At 33.5% G+C, this 18,819-nt stretch overlaps 1 protein-coding gene across 2 annotated transcripts in view; it reads left to right on the forward strand.

The window, feature by feature from the left end:
- The window catches only part of LOC129743752 (dnaJ homolog subfamily B member 6-A), a 263,174-nt gene that overhangs the window by 68,538 nt on the left and 175,817 nt on the right, over nt 1-18,819 (forward strand). For both annotated transcript variants that reach the window (XM_055735893.1, XM_055735895.1), the window contains exon 2: nt 1,989-2,035. The gene's annotated coding sequence lies outside the window, so the exon portion shown is untranslated. The remainder of the gene's footprint in view (nt 1-1,988; nt 2,036-18,819) is intronic.

Raw genomic sequence — 18,819 nt, forward strand, 5'->3', positions numbered from 1 at the left:
TAAACAGTAGGGAAAATGTTGAAAGAAGACTAGATCCGATTAACAGAACAAAAGCGAGAATAAATTTATGCAAAAAACGAAGATATAATTGTAGGATGAAGATTTTGTTTTTGTCCGAAAAAAATATCTGAGACTAGGAAATAAAGGATAAATACTAACACTGATGGAAAAAAGTCAAAAAACAGAAGGAAATGTTAAATACTTAATGAAAATTGAAGAAAACTTATAGGAAATACAACAGAAAAATGATTGAAGCAGGTAAAAATCTAAAAAATTAAATGGCTTTACCTAGTAAAACAAATTTCAAAATCTTATAGAAGAGGCTTTCAATTCAAGGTGAATATTTTGAAAAAAAAAATTACATTAAAATTTCTACTTTGAAAAACTCCGTAACCATTCTTCTTGCTTCACCCCAGGTGACATGATTATTTATTTCACTAAAACCACCTTAAAAGGTTTCTACCAGGTCGGTAACCACTTTTATTGCCCGGTCCTTTGGGCCCGTAAAAGTTGTCGGTAACTATAAAACACGGCACTGCTCAACATTACAACTACCGAATTGTTTTGGGGCCGGGCAGGGCTAATGTCTCCGAATGAGAGTACATTTGTTGTTTGGCTTCCTTAACTCGACTGTGTGGAAATCAGAAGAAGTTACCTCCTCTAGTTAGCTTGGGGTCATAAAAGTTAGGTTAATTTGAGTTCTCAAGTGTAACTTGTAACTTCAGTAGGCACTTGTCATCATCCGGAAGTTTAGATTGGGTACCAAATTTTACGACTTGATTTCAACTGGTTTCGAAGTTTAAACCTGATGAGGATGATAATTTATCTGTAGATTTACCTGAGGCTATTAAAATTTTTAGTTTGAATTGTAATCAATTTAGATCTAAATGCGTCGTTGAAAGTTTAATCAAACTGATTAAATATTCGTGTCAACAGAGAGCACCCAAAATGGTCCGACAAATCGCAAATACCACCCACCATTGTTGGTTGTAATCTATGTAATAAAGTAGTGCCCTAGCTAGAGGCAAATGGATCTGTCCGTGTCCGCCTTTTGGCTGGCGCGGCCATTTTTGGGATGTCAAACCTCAGCTTGACGGCACCCCCCAATGTCCACCAATATCAAACATTGGTGCGGCGTCTATGTTTTTGAAGCTTCGTAGATGGGCGCCGCCGCCAGTGAGGAATTAATTAAATCATCCTCTAAACAAAGTCGGAAAAAGTACGCCGCGGCGTCTGATAAATATTAATTTTGTCTGGTCGCTACGCCCGTTTCCTTCCTCAAAAGGGGAGTGGTGTTTCATCACCTCTTTTTTGTCTACTAGCCTTTAGAGCTTCTTTTGAACATCGATGGCCCCAAAATATGAAAATTTAATCAAAACAAAAAATCAGATTTCGAAAATTAATAAAGAAATTCTTAACTTCACTAAACCAAGTTGATTTAATTTCAAAACCAGAATAAGTTCAACCTATAGTAGTGTTTAACCCTCTTGCTTATTCCTCTAATTTAGTGCCCACGAGCCACAAGCACAACAAACCTAAGTAAGTAGTTCTCTAGGGCAGACGCCAACATTTCTTGACCCGGGGAAGCAAAATTTTTGATGACTTTGTTGTTGTTACGGGTTTTCCTTCAGTCCATTTGACCGCAATTATTTCATTCACTACTGTGCTATGCTAGGTTAGAAGAAGTTCTTAACGTTGTTCTGCTTTTTTTTCTTCTGCCTTCAGTTTTTTTTATGAAAAGGTGTTAGGAATCCGAATGGTTGGTTGGATTGAATGAATTTATTACTCGGTATGTTTGAGGTTACGATGTTTAAGGGTAATGAGAACGAATCGAAACTATGTCGAAACTAGAACTCTGAACAACGCAATTCTGAACGTTGACCTCGATTAGGGATAGGAAGGTGGATGTTTATGATGGAGTTAAATTTAAAACTATACCTGTATTTCAGATGGATCAAAATTAATGGAGTGTTTTTTCTCAATTTCAGATTGGTGTATTTGATTCGTCAAATCGGCTTACGCAACATTAAAAAAGGTGAGTAATGATAAAAAATTCCATACTAAACAGAAGCTAATCTAACACTAGGTTGACGCAAGGCTAGCTTAGATTTTTACAAGTCAAACGCTATACAAACGCTAGTCAAACGCTAGTTTAACACTAATCGAATGCTAGTCAAACGTTAGTCAAACACTGGACTTACGATAGGCTAAGACTAGTCAAACGCTAGTCAAATGCTAGTCAAATGCTAATGCTAAGCTAAAGCTAAGCTAAAGCTAAGCTAAAGCTAAGCTAAAGCTAAGCTAAAGCTAAGCTAAAGCTAAGCTAAAGCTAAGCTAAAGCTAAGCTAAAGCTAAGCTAAAGCTAAGCTAAAGCTAAGCTAAAGCTAAGCTAAAGCTAAGCTAAAGCTAAGCTAAAGCTAAGCTAAAGCTAAGCTAAAGCTAAGCTAAAGCTAAGCTAAAGCTAAGCTAAAGCTAAGCGAAAGCTAAGCTAAAGCTAAGCTAAAGCTAAGCTAAAGCTAAGCTAAAGCTAAGCTAAAGCTAAGCTAAAGCTAAGCTAAAGCTAAGCTAAAGCTAAGCTAAAGCTAAGCTAAAGCTAAGCTAAAGCTAAGCTAAAGCTAAGCTAAAGCTAAGCTAAAGCTAAGCTAAAGCTAAGCTAAAGCTAAGCTAAAGCTAAGCTAAAGCTAAGCTAAAGCTAAGCTAAAGCTAAGCTAAAGCTAAGCTAAAGCTAAGCTAAAGCTAAGCTAAAGCTAAGCTAAAGCTAAGCTAAAGCTAAGCTAAGCTAAAGCTAAGCTAAAGCTAAGCTAAAGCTAAGCTAAAGCTAAGCTAAAGCTAAGCTAAAGCTAAGCTAAAGCTAAGCTAAAGCTAAGCTAAAGCTAAGCTAAAGCTAAGCTAAAGCTAAGCTAAAGCTAAGCTAAAGCTAAGCTAAAGCTAAGCTAAAGCTAAGCTAAAGCTAAGCTAAAGCTAAGCTAAAGCTAAGCTAAAGCTAAGCTAAAGCTAAGCTAAAGCTAAGCTAAAGCTAAGCTAAAGCTAAGCTAAAGCTAAGCTAAAGCTAAGCTAAAGCTAAGCTAAAGCTAAGCTAAAGCTAAGCTAAAGCTAAGCTAAAGCTAAGCTAAAGCTAAGCTAAAGCTAAGCTAAAGCTAAGCTAAAGCTAAGCTAAAGCTAAGCTAAAGCTAAGCTAAAGCTAAGCTAAAGCTAAGCTAAAGCTAAGCTAAAGCTAAGCTAAAGCTAAGCTAAAGCTAAGCTAAAGCTAAGCTAAAGCTAAGCTAAAGCTAAGCTAAAGCTAAGCTAAAGCTAAGCTAAAGCTAAGCTAAAGCTAAGCTAAAGCTAAGCTAAAGCTAAGCTAAAGCTAAGCTAAAGCTAAGCTAAAGCTAAGCTAAAGCTAAGCTAAAGCTAAGCTAAAGCTAAGCTAAAGCTAAGCTAAAGCTAAGCTAAAGCTAAGCTAAAGCTAAGCTAAAGCTAAGCTAAAGCTAAGCTAAAGCTAAGCTAAAGCTAAGCTAAAGCTAAGCTAAAGCTAAGCTAAAGCTAAGCTAAAGCTAAGCTAAAGCTAAGCTAAAGCTAAGCTAAAGCTAAGCTAAAGCTAAGCTAAAGCTAAGCTAAAGCTAAGCTAAAGCTAAGCTAAAGCTAAGCTAAAGCTAAGCTAAAGCTAAGCTAAAGCTAAGCTAAAGCTAAGCTAAAGCTAAGCTAAAGCTAAGCTAAAGCTAAGCTAAAGCTAAGCTAAAGCTAAGCTAAAGCTAAGCTAAAGCTAAGCTAAAGCTAAGCTAAAGCTAAGCTAAAGCTAAGCTAAAGCTAAGCTAAAGCTAAGCTAAAGCTAAGCTAAAGCTAAGCTAAAGCTAAGCTAAAGCTAAGCTAAAGCTAAGCTAAAGCTAAGCTAAAGCTAAGCTAAAGCTAAGCTAAAGCTAAGCTAAAGCTAAGCTAAAGCTAAGCTAAAGCTAAGCTAAAGCTAAGCTAAAGCTAAGCTAAAGCTAAGCTAAAGCTAAGCTAAAGCTAAGCTAAAGCTAAGCTAAAGCTAAGCTAAAGCTAAGCTAAAGCTAAGCTAAAGCTAAGCTAAAGCTAAGCTAAAGCTAAGCTAAAGCTAAGCTAAAGCTAAGCTAAAGCTAAGCTAAAGCTAAGCTAAAGCTAAGCTAAAGCTAAGCTAAAGCTAAGCTAAAGCTAAGCTAAAGCTAAGCTAAAGCTAAGCTAAAGCTAAGCTAAAGCTAAGCTAAAGCTAAGCTAAAGCTAAGCTAAAGCTAAGCTAAAGCTAAGCTAAAGCTAAGCTAAAGCTAAGCTAAAGCTAAGCTAAAGCTAAGCTAAAGCTAAGCTAAAGCTAAGCTAAAGCTAAGCTAAAGCTAAGCTAAAGCTAAGCTAAAGCTAAGCTAAAGCTAAGCTAAAGCTAAGCTAAAGCTAAGCTAAAGCTAAGCTAAAGCTAAGCTAAAGCTAAGCTAAAGCTAAGCTAAAGCTAAGCTAAAGCTAAGCTAAAGCTAAGCTAAAGCTAAGCTAAAGCTAAGCTAAAGCTAAGCTAAAGCTAAGCTAAAGCTAAGCTAAAGCTAAGCTAAAGCTAAGCTAAAGCTAAGCTAAAGCTAAGCTAAAGCTAAGCTAAAGCTAAGCTAAAGCTAAGCTAAAGCTAAGCTAAGACTAAACTAAAACTAAACTAAAGCTAAGCTAAAGCTAAGCTAAAGCTAAGCTAAAGCTAAGCTAAAGCTAAGCTAAAGCTAAGCTAAAGCTAAGCTAAAGCTAAGCTAAAGCTAAGCTAAAGCTAAGCTAAAGCTAAGCTAAAGCTAAGCTAAAGCTAAGCTAAAGCTAAGCTAAAGCTAAGCTAAAGCTAAGCTAAAGCTAAGCTAAAGCTAAGCTAAAGCTAAGCTAAAGCTAAGCTAAAGCTAAGCTAAAGCTAAGCTAAAGCTATGCTAAAGCTAAGCTAAAGCTAAGCTAAAGCTAAGCTAAAGCTAAGCTAAAGCTAAGCTAAAGCTAAGCTAAAGCTAAGCTAAAGCTAAGCTAAAGCTAAGCTAAAGCTAAGCTAAAGCTAAGCTAAAGCTAAGCTAGAGCTAAGAAGCTAGAGCTTAGCTAAAGCTAAGCTAAAGCTAAGCTAGAGCTAAGCTAGAGCTTAGCTAAAGCTAAGCTAAAGCTAAGCTAGAGCTAAGCTAGAGCTAAGCTAGAGCTAAGCTAAAGCTAAGTTCAAAATCGAAGCTTCAAAATCGAAGCTTCAAAATCGGAGCTTCAAAATCGAAGCTTCAAAATCGAAGCCTCAAAGTCGAAGCTTCAAAATCGAAGCCTCATAATCAAAGCTAGAATTGAAGTTAAATCGAAGCTTAATGTAAGCCACATTGAGGCTATTTTTAAAATATTGATCAATTCAACCAAAATAGACAAGCTTGATCCAAATTTATTAATCAAGTAGCAGCAGCTCGATTTTTCTTATGTAAAATTTCCATTCCAAGTGTCGCATGGAACGAGTTCAACTTCAGGTTTTCGCCAAGGCGGGCACGGGGTGTTTCGTGTCTTGTCTCTATTAATCAAATTAAAATTATAAACAAAAAGGAAAAGAAACACAGCAAAAGAGAGCCCATGCGTGTCTTCAAGTTTGACCGATTTACAACTAATTACTTCGAGTTAATGCCTGTTTTTTTTTTCTTGCTGGCGGAAGGCACGCTTTTTTGTCTCTTGTTTTGTGAGGCCTCGGATTGTAATAATTAGGTTGAGCTTCTTTGGTGTTTTTTTTCTGTGCCGCATAAATTGAGTCAAATTTTCTCTGGTGAGAATCTGTTACATGTCGTCACACACTTTTGTTCATTGTTTAGTCACTGGTTTAGTTTTGAAAGAAATTTAATCATAGTTTTTTCAATTTTTCTTAAGTGATTTTAACACGCTCTTGTCAATTGAGTTGTTTCTTCGTTTCGTAAAAGGTTCACAAAAGACTGTTCTCGGAATGGTTTCGAACATTGCTTGATTCAGATAAGGAGTGAAAAAGTCGCTCTATTCCATTGTGTTCAATTAGATTGTTTGTCAATGAAGAAGACCACCACCCATATGAAAGAAAATGGTTCCCAGTGACACATTTCTTTGGAACATTCATGAAATGCGTTGCAAAATCCTTCCCAACTAACAAAACGTTTCGACATCAGATTTCAACTGTTTGCAGTAAGATTACTTCACTTGTAGCCTTATCGCAAACACCGTAAAGATCGCATCAAAATAGCACCAGTTGAAAAGCTTCATTCAAATGCAAATATTAATTAGTGCTGCTAACAGCAAACCTTGGAATTGTCCACTTCGTTCAATTTCCAAGTGTGATGGTGGTTTTCGGAAATGACTGGTGCTTTCCCGGGGAAATTAATTTCGCTGAAGTTGAACCGAACAGCTAACAATTAAGATAATTGCTCCTTTTTCTATAACAGTGAAACGGAGGATAAATGGGAAAGGCGAAGAGGTTCATGATTTGCAATGTCACAAATTCTCTTCTCGTAACCTCTTCGAAGAGTTTTCAACACATCGTTAAAACGTTACATTTTCGTAGTATCTTCTGAATTCGGAGACAGGGATTATATAAAACTTTCTATATTTTGTTATTAAAAACTCTTATAACACCATATCTTCACATTTTTAAATCCTCCTTCCACCATCATAAATTTTTAATACCCTAGAAAAAAAAAGCAATCGCTACAAAAATATGTGACAAAAAAGTAAACATCTATCGACGTGTTGGGTAATGAATAAATTGATTTCAATCAAGAAAAAAATTTTAAAACGATTTTATTTCTTCTTCCGACGTTTCGGCATTTATTATGCCTTTTTCGAGGAGTCTATTAATATGACATAATTTAATGATGTGTTTAAAAAAGGTTTGACAATATTTGGTGTACTTACTGAAGGGTTAAACTTTTTTTTTTAACATTATGTGTATAGCACCAAACCGAATAGTGACAGTTTTACTAGCGACACTTTTTACTAGCGAGATTCCTGTCATTCGCTGGTTTGTTATTCAATTTTCAGTCCAGTAGGCGATTTCCATGTAGTGCACAAACATTGTTTTTTTTTATTTACTGTTGATTCCCTTAGGCCATCAATTACATACTGCAAGTCTCCTAGGAAACTCACGATACGTCGTTATGATTTTCAACGTCGCGACGTATACGTCGTGTCGCTAGTAGGCAAAGCTGCTATGATTATTAGCGCTCATATTTTGGTTTATATCTGCATTATTTAATTATAATTTAATTATGTCATATTAAAATACCCCTTGAAAAAGGTATAATTAAAGCCGAAACGTTGGATGAAGAATTAAAAGTCGTTTTTAGATTTTTTCGTGTCTGAAATCGCTGAAAATCAATTTATTCATTTTGTAAAAAACGGTTGACCTTTGATGGCACGCGGTCCACATTCTTCGGCTAGGGGGAGATTCCATAATAAGGTAGATGTGTGATCATCTTCAGTGTAATGTCAGACTCTGAGGAAGTTTGGCATAGCTTAGTTTGATTGACTGCTTACTTCTACCTTCGATCATAGAACCCAAAATGCTTAGTATACAATTTTAATTAACTTCGTTAACTATTTTTAATGTGAATTTTTCTTTTGATCGTAATCACTTTCAGAAGAAACTCATTTCAAATTCTATGATAGCAAGCGCGGCAAGTTCTACATCGCCGTTGATTGCTAATCCGTGATTGACCGAGGCCATCAATTTTGTTCAAAGTCCTGAAAAAAGATGTCTGGGAATGACAGCACATTCATAATGCCCAAAACATATACTCTCTCTTCAATTATCAATAACGGCGCCGGCCACGTACTGGTAGTCAATGTATAGATTGAATAAAAAAAATGAGACGGATGAATGATCAATGTTATGCTTTAGGACCGATTTAAGTTATTTCTACAAACTTACGAAAAATAGGCTGACACAAGGAAAGGATACGATTTGGCCTAGTGTTGATGTTTACCTGAAATCCAAATTTTATGAAAAAAACGTACGGTTTTTATTCTAACTAAACTTATCGGTTTGGGGGTCAAGGTTTTAAAAATATCAAGCGAAATATTCTTCTTCAAGCTCAAAATTTCAAATTCCTAATGAAATTTTCATAAACTACTGAAATGATTCAAGAGTAATGATCTCAACTCAAGCCTAAATCTCGAAATCTTATTCCAGGTTGACAATTCTACTACCGCTTTCAATAAAATTGTTGATAGAAATTCAATTAAATAAGACTAAGCTTGCCAGATTTCTCAAGTATTGCCCGATTTTGTTCACTTTATTTGCAAAATCAAATGAAAGTTTAAATTGATTCATAAGTATTTTGTGTCTAAGTATTTTGAACAAATGAATAAATTGATTTTCTGCGATATCAGTCACGAAAAAATCTTAAAACGATTTTAATATCTTCATCCGACGTTTCGGCCTTTTTCAAGGAGTTCATTAATATGACAAAGTTAATTATGTGTTTAAAATAGTGTAACAATATATGGTGTACTTCACTTCCGGTCTAAAAACGTTAGAAACGTGTCACCTTGCAAGGAATGGCAACACGGTCAATGAGAAGACTGATTCTGAGGGGCTCAGTGTCATCTATGCCGGCATTTTCAACTCCATGAAAAACAAACAAAAACACACCAATCACATAATAATACATCAAACACACAAAACACAACAAAAATCAGTAGTGGCTAGGTGGAAATCAACATCTAAAGTAGTGCAAATCACTATTATATCCTTTTTCGTTTTTTTGAAAACTTTCAAAGTGTTATCTCCATCTCAACCAGATCATGCATACAAGTAGAAAGCTCAACTTTGAATATTTTTGCTATACACCACAGACAATTGGACTTACATTTCCCGATTAGACAGTTTAGCAGATTCAAAAAACTTTTTAGACAGTTAAAACGAGAAATTTCAGTGAGTACACCATATATTGTTCATCATTTTAAGCACTTAATTAATTATATCATATTTATAGACTTCTTGAAAAACCCATAATAAATGCCGAAACGTCGGATGAAGAAATAAAAATCGTTGTAAGATCTTTCCGTGACTAAAATCGCCGAAAATTAATTGATTCATTACCCAACCAGTCGATAGATTTTTACTATTTTGAACAAATTTCATCATAATTAACATGAACGATTTTTTGGAAACTTAAAATTTGATTTTAAATGATGTGTTTTGATATGCAAAACAGCTGCAGTGATTTTTTTCATTATATTCATGAAATAATTTTAATATTTGCGGATATTGGAATAAATAGCCCGAAACTGCACAGCCCGGGTATTGGCAGAAAAATATCTGGTTAGCTTAGATCAGAATAATTCTGAATGTTGTGGTTTCAAAATTGCTAAAAAAACATTAATTTTCGATGACTGGGATCAGATTCCGGATTCTGCATTCAGTTTTTTTGTTATTGCAATCCAGTTTGAATCGTCATTGGGAAAAAACTCTGATTGGAATCTCAATTTTACAATTTCCATATTCGAAACTCATCATTCCGAAATGTGAAAAAAAAAATTAAATTACAACTATCACAACATTACAATTTATAATTCGTTTGCAGAATTGGAGCTAAAGATAGTTTCATAATGGTGATCCAGAATTTGACAAATCTGGAACAGTTCCATCATTCGCAATTTTTATGTAGATTTACAAATTGAATTTCAAAGAAATTTAACTGAAGAAAAAAACCACATTAAAAGCCGAAAATTCCAAATCATAACAAGAGATTTCGGGTTGAGGGTTTTGATACAAGTTTCGCTTGGTGGTTCATAATTAAAAGAAATTATTATTTGGAACTTCTTAGGTTGAAAAACCGTTGTCAGATTCGGAATTCAGATTTCAACTCAGGTTCAAAAGGCAGGATTCAGATCCGGAATTCAAATAAAATATTCAGATTCAGCTCGAAGTTATATTTTATTATCAAAATAAGTTTATCAATATGAGAATTTCATTAAGAATTAAAATTGCAGGTGATCGCAGTTTAAAAGTTTAAATTCTGGATTTATTATTTGAATCTTTATAAAAAAAATGACATTTCAAGGACTACATTTCTAAAATTAGGATTTAATATAAATACCTAACTATTGTTGTAAAATAGATCAAAACTGATTTATTAAACAGAACCTACACATTTTTACACTCTTAATGATTAAATTGTTAAAGCAAAACTAGTATGAGGAAATTTTGCATGGTCAGAGCATGTCTCATGGCCAGATTATGTTGCATGGTCCGATTAAGGCACATTGTCAAATTATTTATTTGTTTAAATCTTCAAAAAACTAAATTTTGCACAGACTTTTTACAAACTAAGTATTCTTCTTTTAACAGTTAATTTTGACACATTAAAATCGAAGTTTTCTCACATCGCCTACACCAGGTCAAGTTAAGGATTGGTCGTTCTCTTTTAAACACAATTTTTTTATTGTTTCTTTACCTTGTTAGCATGCCTCGAATGCAATCGGGACCGATTTTTTTGAAAAATTTGGATGCTACATTGATAGCTGAACAACACGTTACCGATGTACCATGACTTGTAGCTGAATTGATGGTATTAAAACACCAACGTATATAAATAAAAATCTGTAGCCTTTAAAATATGAATTTTACCAAATGAATAAACTTAAAATGGTTGAGTTCTTCTTAATCAGTCAGGTTACAATATTTAGACTTATGAGTGACTATCTAACGTGCTTTGAACTTTTAAGCATGTTGCATGGAAATGGATATATTTATTCTGTTTTATTATGTTTATTAAATCTTAAACGTTCAACTAAGACATATTTTTTTAAAAGTTTTTCTCCTTGTTTATCTGCGAAACATCCGAAAAGTTTTTGGCTGGAATCCGGCCAAGTGACTGCTAAAGAGATCGGTTGGCTGTCCGTTACGAAGTTTTTTTTACAAAATTTTTCCCCGCTATCGGTTAAAATTTTTTGCGCACGATTTGACCACCGTATTTTGTCTATTTCACCGGTAGGCAGTTTTTTTTATCTTATATTTGGAAGTAAAGTCAGGACTGTTTTTTAGTCAGATAGACGAACCAGTCAGAAAAAACTGGTCTTTATTATTATTTCCCCTATTCATCCGAGCAGATTTTTATGGCAAAATTATAGCAAATTTTGCTATCACGCCCTGAGAGTTAGATTTGCTCTCATTTTGCTTGACATAAGGTGGTACACAGCAAAAATGAGAGCTGAAATTTCCATACTTGGTTAGCAAAGTGATACCAAATTTTGCTAAAACTGAGACCCCAACTACACCTCGTTTTTCGAGAGCTTGGGGAGCACAATGATGCCAATGTAAGGCATCTTATATTTTCTAACGATAGCACAATTTAACATAATTATGCTTTCAAATCATTCGAAAAGGTAGGTGTAGTTAAGGTCCCTGTTTCAACAAAACACATTGCACGAAAATTCTACTTTCATCTTTGCTGTGTACCACCTTGTGTCAAGCAAAAACAGAGTAAATTTTATGATGGCATGATAGCGAATTTTGCCGTAAAAGTATGCACAAATTTAAGCCTTTTATTTTATAAAAATTCACACAGTTTTGCAATTCGATTCTGATCGGGATCCATATTATGAATATCGCCTTCAATATTCAATACATACGTTAAGGCGATTTCCACTATACACAGTGAAGTACCTACCACGTTTAACTTTGGGTTATGAAAATCCCTTGAAGAACCTTAAATCATAACCTTAAATCTAAAATAAAAACTGACTGACTTTGGTTAAAAACTTGAAATTTTTAAAAATGAAATAGCACTCAAATTATAAGTATACAATCTCTTGCAATTTGTAATCTGATTTTTGAATGTTTATTTTGTATCTGAATTCTGAACCTGAATATGAATTCAGGTTCAGGATTCAGTTTTAATTTTTAAAATTAAGATTAAGCTCATGAATAAGTAAACATTATCAAGTTTACTTATTATGACATTGAATTCGGGATTTTTTTCCGAGTTTCCAATACTATTTCTGGAATGTTAAAAAACGAATTTTGAATTCAGATTTCAGATCAATATTTTGATACGATCCAAGAATTGAAGAAGAATTATAAGGAGACTCACTAGAATGCTCACGTTTTCCGATCAAACGAGAAGTTTTTAAAAAAAAGCGTTTGTAACTGCCTGGATTCCAGACGATCATTGTGTGTTTTTTTTTCACATTCGATGAGAAAATTTTGGAAATCTATGGCAGAATTCTTCATACATTGGTTGAACGTGCTCCAAGCACGCTAAACTGAATCAGAATCTTTTTGTAATGCTAAGAACTTTAGAGTTATTCAGTTTTGTCTTATATTAATAAGGAAAGATGCTGCTTATTTTAAGAAAAAGAGGTATTTGAAAGATTTTCTGTGTTGAACCAATAGTCAGTGAAGTCAGTGAACTTTGTAAAAATTTTCCAAGAAAAAAAGCGGGACATTTTGGGAAAAAAGTGGGACAGCGGGACATTCAACAAAAAAGCGGGACATGTCCCGCCTTTGCGGAACGGATGGCAACCCTACCCTAATGAAAACTTATAAAGAGTGTTGGTTTTAATGTACGGCAAATATTGTTAAAAATTTGGTCTTAAGATTTAATTAAAATGTCTGATGCCTCCATGATGCCTTGTTTTGTTATCACATTAAATTCTACATCAAATTTAGCGTCCATTTTGCTGTTGATGTCTAAATTTGATCTCATGTTGCTGTCATATAACAATTTTGAAACCTCAGTTATGCCTAGTTTTGCTATCTTAGAAAAATCAATACTTAAAAATGCTGTCAGTTTGCTGTTAACACCTTATTTTGGTTTTAGTATGCTATCAATTTGATCATCAAAGTCTGCTATGAACTTTTATGAAGTTGATTTCCAGCTTTTTTTACTCCCACTGAGACTTTCCTGGATTTTTTTCGACTCTGCCCAAACAAATTTGATCGAGGAGCTTCTGTGTTGATCACTATCTCAAAACCACTTGACAGATTGCCCCCAAGTTTTTACACGTATAAATTACTTTACTAGGTAACTTCACTGAAAATTTTATCAATTTCCATTCCTGCATTAAAAGTTATTCACAAAACAAAGTGTTGGATTTTTCTTTGTGTTGGAAATGTGCCCAAATTTATTTATTGAATTTCAATTTATTCCCAATAGCTTTTCTAAAAATAAGAGGTGATAGAAAATAATTAATTGTAAATATGGATTACGTTAAAATTAGTTCTTGAATTTTTTTGCCCCTCGGAAAAACGAACATTTTGTTCTCTACTATTTTACCATCTTTATGTCATCTACTCATAAACTTTTCGTTTTACTTTTCACAAGGGGTGCCAGGTGGTTTCGTTATGGAAATAATAAGCAGCTCTGCTTAGATTTCATAAAAAAAAGCGAAATACAGGGGTTGCAAACGCTTTGGTTTACACAACAGAAGTAAGCAGCTTCTTGGCTGCTATTTAAACACCATTTAAATATCTTCTGAACTGAAGATCACCATCTGTTAAATGAGTTTAACTTTTTTATTACAGATTTATTCGATTTTTCATAGTTTAATTACGAATTAGATTATATTTGAGATGTTTTTATGAAAATCATGACAATTCAGGACATTTTAGACACCAATTTTCAAAAATCAGGACAATTCGAGAGTTTCCGAAAAAACAGGGCGGTCTCTTGAAAATCAGGACAAATCCTGATAAATCAGGTCACCTGGCACCTCTGCAGCCCTCACACATAATCTTTTTGATAAAAAAGGCGGTCGGCATCCTTAGCAAACCACTTGGTTTATTTTTACTGCAGATGGAATAAATATTAAGCGTACCAAGTATCCCATCATGTTCTGGTTGAATTTAAAAAAAAAGTAAAGTTTACAAACTATGGATGAACTTTCTCGAATTCTTATCATTAAGATCACTATTTTTTCGTGTTATTTAGTCCGTATTTGACGCCTTTATGCCTTTCACGAATGCTATCGTTAGACGAATGTGTCATTGGGATTCATTTTAATGAGTGGTCGGTGGTCTTCTTCATTGTCACAAATTCTCATTGAATACAATGCAATCGGGACTAGTCGGACCAAAGCGGCGCGCCCCTTTTAACGCTCCTTATCTGGATCGAACAATGTCCGATCCATTTGTAGGGAACAGTGTGTGTTTTTGATGAACCATCGGCTTTCCTGGGAATCGAAAGGAATTGCTTCTGTTGTATGTTTATTGGACGATCTTTGATGAATTTTAATTACGACCCAGGCAAATGGGAGTAAAGCCGTCTTTCCTTTTGACACAGAAGAAATCCAGAAACATTCTTCCACGTTCTTCACATCTTCAACTCATCAAAATTGTCATACAATTAGTTGTTTCCGATACCTTCTGAAACACTCCTAGAGCTTGCAAATTATATTGATCGAGTCCCACCCATGTTGTCACCAAAGAGTGAGCGGTACACATCCGCTGCTAAAATGATTAACATCGGTAGCAAAAAACTGGACCATCAACATCAGAAGCAGCAGAACACCTCACTCAACATGCGCCCCCTCAACATACGATAGCGGTGTTTTTCTCTTATCAATTGCATGGCGGCACTAGAAAGCACCCATTAAGTTAATTACATACGCACATCTTATCGCTATATTATGGAAAAAATTGTAGTTTTCTAAAAGGGCTTATCTGTTGAATGTTTTGAAATTTTTTTTGTTTGGGTTACCAACTGCAAGTTTTCTTTTGTCAAAAAATTAAGACTAAAAATAAATTTGTCATATCTTCCCTACAAGTTACTGTAGTCATGACTCATTTAGGTGCCAGCAATCACCCGCCTAACACAAAGATACCACCACCAGCTGCAACCTTCCCTGACTATTAATTGAGATAGAAAAGAGAGTGAAAGTTAATTAAGCTTCTGGGAATCTTGTGGTTTTTATTCCCGGCAAACAATCATTTTTTTCTGCGGAGGCTAAGAAAAAAACTAGATTTGCTCCAATTGAATAATGGGGAAGGAGATATGTGTCAGTTAGGTGCCCGGGCGGGAGTCATCAATAGTTGTCACCCTTCGGAAACAAAAAGGAATTAACGACTTGGGAGACGCAAATACGCTGTTTTAAATCTCTACTAGAAATCAGTTCCAAGTTTTATAAATACTTCATAAAGTGCTTTTTCTCGACCATGGATTTATGACTGTGAGAAATGTCTTTCTAAATTATCAAGCTTTGTAAGGAATATTCGAAGTATTTTAATAGATCGAATTGTTTCCTCTCAGAAAAAGTTAGAAAATGTGTATATTTTTCAATATGCATTTTTCTTAAAATAAATACAGTCATGATAAGTTTAGTTACAGCTTTTTTTCTCAAAATACAGAGTGATATATATGTCGTGCTTCAAAATATATTGTTTATTTTGGCGATTGGCGGAAAAATAGCTCAAAAACACAATATTTTTACACTAAAATGGCGATCATCATGTATTCATGACTTTTTTTGCGATGCAACTTCAAATACCAATTTGCTCAATTGTTAAGCAGCCATAAGTAGGGCGATTTCAATCGATATTATCTACATACTAAAAAAAGCATAAACTGATTAATGGTCTAGAAAACTTTTAAGTTGCCACATTTTTTTTCATGAAGTCATTGCTAGGAGTTCTTTTTTTAAACATTTTCATTTCAGCAGATGTGTTAACACTTGTTGTCATCATGTGAGAGACGATTGACAATCCTACAAATAGAAACATGTAGATATCGAAATTATTTAATTTAATTTAATTGTCAAATATTACATATTATATAATTGCCAAATTAAAAATAAATAAGATTATAACCTTTTTTCCATGGCAGAACTCCTCAAATCGGCTTGTCCAGTGAAATAGAGTTCAATTTTTTTTTCGTCAAGTAGTGATGCCAACTATTTTCCAGAAATGTCTGGAAGATTTTGAAAAAATGTCTGGAAAAGTCTGGATGGCGAACTCTATAGGTGATAACCTTTTTTTTGGTCGCCACACTTATTACTTGATTATAATCATACAATCTATACACTATCAATGCCTGAGAATATTGTAGTGGTGTCGGCGGTACTACGTTGTATGCTTAAATTTCTGTTTTAATACCATCTTCGTAGCATTCCTCACTCTTCAATAACTAATTCGAATTATTTCCCGCAACAAAAATTTTGAAATTTGACTGTTTTGTCAAAAATTTCATGTCGAAACTCAAAAGTCTTGGAAATGTCTGAAAGAAATGACAAAAGTCTGGAAACCTAAAAAAATTTCTGTCAAAAGTCCAAAATCTCTGGAAGATCCAGACAAAACCTGGAAGGTTGACATCACTGCCCCCAAGCTGAGCTGGAGGAGATAAATCGCTCTGAAAACAAGAGTGACTTTGTCTACACATAAGAGTGAGAGAGAGAGCATTCACATCCGTTGATGAAGAGAACTCTCTTCTCTGGAAAAATTTATCGCGAATTGTGTTCAGGAGCAATCTGAGAGCTAACACAGTTTTATTTTGGTACGTTTACGAGAAAAAACGCTGCTTTCGGAACGCTACCTTTGACAGTAATTTTTACAAGAAAAAAAATCCATGGTTGACACAGGTACAAATTTATTAAAAGTACAGATTTTCGGTACGGATAATGTCCGCACAGAAGACATATTTTTTTAGATTTGGTTGAGATTCGAACAGATTTCACCATTAGATAAAAATAGACCAGAAAAAAGCTTTGCAATAGAAAATAGAAACCAAATTGATTGAACATTTCATTAAGAAAAAGACAGAATTCAGATTTATGTGGAGATAATCCATTATGAAAAATAATATATCAGTTGAAAGTAGATTCCGGATTTTAAAATGCCTTTTAGGTAATTTATTAATTTTGATTAAGAGTACTTTTTTTTCAAAATATTGAAAGCACAGAAATGACATCAACAGTCAACAAAATTAAAAAAAAAAAATGCAGATTTTCAACGAAAATGTTTTTTTTTTTCAAATGACAGTAAAGAATTGAATGTGGCAACGCTAAGAGCGGAGAAAAATGGTTGTTATTTTTTTAAACGTTGTTTGGTGGAAGCCTAAACAATTTTCTTTCATTCAAACACTAGAGCTCTTGGCTAGAATTTTCTTTCTCTCACTCAGATGCCCTCACACTTGCTCTCCCAGTCGCTTACAGCCAGGGTTGCCAACATTATTTTTCAAAAATCAGGGACATGAGAATACAAATCAGGATACATAGTTTAACGGATATTTTGGTCGAAGTGAGGACCTTCTTTTGGTCGTCAATCAACATTTTGACCCCAACCAGTGTCTTTAATACAGTTCCGTACTATTTATTTTCCATCATATTTACAAAAAAAAAACAAAAAAAAATCAGACTCGTTTAAAAAAAAAATCAGGGAAAAACAGGTGCTGAAAGCAAATTTTTCTGAAAGCACGGATGATATTGACTGCTGAAAGCTCTAACTGAAATGAATGGAATAGAAACATCGACAAATATAAAAGCTTCTGATCGGTTCAGTCATTCTCGTGCTTACTGCAAGGTTTGTGAATATATCTATCAGTCCATCAGTAGATGGCTCACTCGTAAACCAGAACAAACTTGTTTCACTCGACTTAGACTTAGGCATTTCTGCAAATTGTGATTGAGGATTGAATTTATGACAATTTATAATGACAAAAATATGACAAATGTGGTAAAAATATGACAAAGTTATAATAAAAATTTGACATCAAAATGACAAAAATCCGACAAATCTTTGACATAAATACGATAAATGGGGTTAAAAAAATGTCAAAATTATGACAAAAATATGATAAATGTGGTGCAAATATTACAGAATTATGACAATAGTATGTCGAAAATCTGACAAATTTAATAAAAAAATTTACAATAAATTGAATAACAATCTTACAAATTTGACATTTAATGAAATCATGTCATAAATATAAAAAAATCACTAAAAAATTACAAAACAAGACAAAAATCCGACAACCAAGACAAATATCACAAAAAATGGCAAAATTCTGGCATAAGTATTTCAAAAAAGAATGACAAAACAATGACAAAACACGACATAAATCTGACAAATTTAAAAAAAATATTTCATAGTTATGACAAAAATGTGCCATAAATTAAACAGAAATAATGACAAAAAATCGATGATCCTTTGTCAAAAATATGACAAATGTGATAAATTTAAGACAAAATTATGACATAAATCTGACTAATATGACAAAACTATTACCAAAAGTTGCCAATCAAATTACAAAACATGACAAATTTATGACAAATGTGGTAAAAATATGAAAAAAACTGATAGATACCACATTTGTCATATTTTTGTCGTATTATCATATTTCTACATAGTCATTTTCATTTTATTTGCAAACTTTTGTCATATTTTTATCATTATTTTGTCATATTTGTCAGATTTTTATCATAATTTGTCATATTTTTCCATTTGTCATATTTTTACTGTGTTTTGTTATATTATTGTCAATTTTGTGTCATTATTTTGACGTATCATTGTCATTTTTTTGTCATTTCATTGCCAATGTTTTATCATAATTATCTATGTGATATTTTTGTTTTATTTGTCATACTTTTGTCATAAGTTAGTCAGTTTTTTTTACCAGATATGTCATATTTTTGTCATAATTTTGTTACTTTTGTCATATTTTTAAAAACCTCAACATATTTTTAAATTATTTGTCATATTTTGGGCATGTAACGATTTTTTTTTTCATTTTATTGTAAAATTTTTGTAATATTTGTTAGATTTTCGTTATTTTATGTCATACTTTCCCAAATTTGTCATAATTTTGTCATGTTTTGTCAATGTATTTCCAATTTTGTCATGTTTGTGTCATAATTTTGTCATATTAGCCATATTTTTGTCGTAATTCTTTTCATACACGC

Source organism: Uranotaenia lowii, chromosome 2 (assembly GCF_029784155.1).
Source record: "Uranotaenia lowii strain MFRU-FL chromosome 2, ASM2978415v1, whole genome shotgun sequence".
Classification (NCBI taxonomy): domain Eukaryota; kingdom Metazoa; phylum Arthropoda; class Insecta; order Diptera; family Culicidae; genus Uranotaenia; species Uranotaenia lowii.